Genomic DNA, 3,893 nt, shown 5'->3' on the forward strand with positions numbered 1-3,893 from the left:
TGTTTTTTGAATCACGAGGGTATCGAATGCTGGCATTGTGAAGTTCAGAAACAATGAAATGGTATGTGGCAGGCTGTTGCTCCAAGTTGGAAAGAGGGTCCCACCAGCTTCGAGACACGTCTTTGAAACTTGGTCTGTGCCTAACCACTGAAGGCCTGTATTTGTCCCTCTCAGATGATTGCGCATATATGGTCCATAACATGAGGAAACCCCTCGAGTATTATTGTCAAGAAACAGGATTCTAACTTGGAGATGAGGGGTTTCTGACTGACTCCGTTAAGGAACGGTTAGTGGAGGTGATGGGGATGGTTTGCTGAAGGTTGTGCTGTGAGCTGCGTCAGATATTCAGGGCGACCTGAGGATTTGGTGACCCAACTCTTGATGAGTCATGGTAACTGTTGTTACAGCATCTGGGTCTGTAACATGAACAACAAATGGTTCAGAGGCTGCAGAGACAGGAATCTCGGAAAGCAGAGAGTGGGTGTGGGGAAAGGGATCTGGCAAATCTGCCTGTGTTTTAACAAGGAGACATACAACCTTTCCCTCTCCCCTTTAAATACACCCATGCAAATTCACCCTCTCCTCCCCGCAACCAAACACATTCCCCATCTCTCACATGCACGCACACCCACTCTCTCCGTCGCAAACACACACATACTCCCACCTCACTCTCTCACAAACGCACACACACTCTCTCTCCCTCCCACAGACACTCCACCTTGTTTTCAAACACACACACACGTGCGCGCAAACACACAGAGGCACACACACATCTAATCTGTAAGATGAATTTTCATTTGCCGGTTTGTATTTCCAGATGCATTATATTTTCTCAAAAAATATGCTATTTGTAGACAGTCAGTCAATGCGATATTTTCTGAACTCCTACTTTGGAAATAAAGCCAAACTGATTCCAGGTGAAGTCACATACAGACTCCAAACAAGACCACATGCCTAAAATACTTTGTCTGACTGGAGGGGCCACGTCCTTGACATCGATAATACCTGAAAGTATCTCCAGGCAGGACTTGAAAGGAACTCTTAGATTTTCATATTCATCAATCAAAACCTGCATCTCCATTCTAACCGATTAAAGATTTAGCTGCCATCTCAGACGTGTTCAATTCATGTGCATGTGTTATAAACTTTGAACCGATGGTCTTCTCTCTCCAACACCTGATGAAGGAGCAGGCCAATGAAAGATTGTGTTTTCAAATAAACCCGTCAGACAAAAACCTGGTGCCATGTGATTATTGACCTTACTCAACCCAGTACAAAGCGAGCACCTCCACATCATGGTTTTTATTGATTGGCCAATTTTCTCTCCGAGCAACTAAATTGTCCTAACCCCATGTGCTCTTGTCTTGCATATTAATATTTTGTCAAGCATGTTATGCATTGCCTTCTTGAAGTCCAGATATAATAGATCTTTCAAATCCCCGTTATTCAACTTGTTTGTCACACATTTTCATTAAAAAGTTAGAAAAATCATTCAAACTTGATTTATCATTAATACAATCATGTCGACTTTGATGGATTGCAGTTTGACTTTCAAAGTCTCATATTATTAATTCCTTAATAACAGATTTGAACAATTTGTCTCCCAATCGTTTGCTCATCCCTTTCTATTCCCGAGTGAAGTTGGTTATTCTAAGTTCTTCCCTTTCCATAACCTCTACAGTCTGTTTCAATTCCTGTGAAATAGGCACGAGGCTGTAAACGATTGGCTCCATCTGCTGTGTAAGAGGCATGGGCGACTGATTGGACTCATTCTGTTCCTGCTGTACGCACACGATGGGCTGAATGTCCTCCTGATGTTCCTCCACTCTAGTTTCGATGGCTAGCATGTCATACGCCTGTTCCTGACCAAGCCGCCCAAGATCTCAATGTCCTCCTCCTGTTGCTCAGTGACAAGTTTGGGGACTTATGGAATCTCCCTGCTATTTTGCCACATTTCGAGTGTTGAATTGTGCAGGCAAGTTGCGTTGCCCACAGTGGGTAGCTCAGTGCTTAGCACTGCTGCCTCCCAGCACCAGAGATTTGGGTTCAATTTCAGTCTCGGTTCATTGTTTGTTTGGAGATTGCACATTCTCCCTGTGCCTGCAAACAATAGCACAGGCTACATACATCTTTAAATCGTATATTGTAATGAATTGGTACAGTAAATGTCACACTTTAACACTACAGTCACTGACTACAGCACTGTTACTTTCACCAAGATCCTCACCAGAAAGCACGCGAGCTGACTGACCACGTGATGCCGATGCGGAATTCCACTTCTCTCTAAGATATTCCCCTCCTGGTTGAAAAAAGTTCCTTCTAAATGTAAACTACAAATCCCACATTCAGGCCCAGTTTCACCGCTTGCAGAGCCGATTACATTCCTCCTTTAGCTGAACATACTGAGGGTGCATTTGGCAGACAGAGGGATCCTGAGGCTGAGATTTGCTGTTCAGCTGGAGCCAGAGACGGTCTCCCATAACAGTGAACGGAAGCTCGCTTTATAAAGAAAGGGACACAATTACCTAATTATGTTGCAGTGAAATTGCGTTTATTAAACACACCTTTATTGGATAACTGCCTGTATATTAAATAGAGGATCATAATTGATGGACCAAAGCGAATACAGTAGTTCCTAATTTATATGTTCCGATGTTTAAGCATACTAAAGGTTATGAACACTGTGTGCAGAAAACTGAATTGAGTAGGTTCTCACCACGAAATAGAATGGAGGATGCTCAGTGTGTTGAATGACCTACTCATTTCCCGAAGTTTCTGTGCAGTCTGTGGGAAAGCTCTGTAAATGTTGCCAGCAGCCCTCAGGTGTTAGCAAGGATGTATCTGCAGGATCAACAGGATAGTGTTACCCTTTCCATTACTGAGGCTGGTTAAGGGTGATCTCTACGATTTAATCCTTTAAGACCCCGGAACAGTTTGATACAATAGAGTATTTTGCTTGGCCGTTTCTGCAACCATTGAAGAGTGTTTCACATGTCTGTGTGTCTGGAGTCACATTTAGGACAGAGCAGGAAAGCACGGGAGATTCACCTCCTGAAAGTACGTTGAAGAAGGAAATTGGTGTTTACAATCGACATTGGTTTCAAGGTCACTGTTACTGACGCCAGGTTTTACATCTCGATATTTTATTAATTATAACTTCCACCAGCTGCCAGAGCATTAGCCTGGTGTGGATTAGTAATCCAGTGACATTCTCCCCCTTTGCACTGAATTCACACTGTGATCCAAATTTCAAAAAGTATACTCAGCCTTCATCTCACTCTGCGAAAGGGAGCTGCACTCTGACCGTGTGGTACAAGAATTCCCCTTCTTATATGGTTCAGGCCTGAGATGCGCTTTCACTTTAGAGATCATCACACGATTGGACAAAGCAATTCAGGTGTTTGACCTCTTATTGGTACTCGTAAGAGTTTCCTGTTGCGTTCGTGTTGTAACATGGAGAAAAACAAATCACAGTATGAAGCTTGGGCTGAGTGTTATTTATCTGTCATTTGAATACTGTTTCAAATTTGCAGTGTTTATCTTTAAATGCTTGTTCGTAAAGTTAGTGTCAGATAGCGTGTAGGACGTTGAGGGATGACATTGTAGAAGTTTATAAAATCATGAGAGGTATGAATAGAGTGAACAGCCAAGGGATTTTCCACGGAATGGGTGTGTTCAACCATAGAAGGCATAGGTTTAAGGTGAAAGAGGGATTATTTGAAATGGACGAAGCGTCAATGTTTTCACACAGAGGGTGATGTGTGTATATGGAATGAGTTGTCAGAGGAAGAGTGGGAGATGCAAGTACAGCTATAACATTTAAAACTCATTCGGACAAACATATGAATGGGAAAAGTTTAGAGGCATATGTACAAAATGTAATCGGATGGGAC

Source organism: Hemiscyllium ocellatum, unplaced genomic scaffold (assembly GCF_020745735.1).
Source record: "Hemiscyllium ocellatum isolate sHemOce1 unplaced genomic scaffold, sHemOce1.pat.X.cur. scaffold_410_pat_ctg1, whole genome shotgun sequence".
Classification (NCBI taxonomy): domain Eukaryota; kingdom Metazoa; phylum Chordata; class Chondrichthyes; order Orectolobiformes; family Hemiscylliidae; genus Hemiscyllium; species Hemiscyllium ocellatum.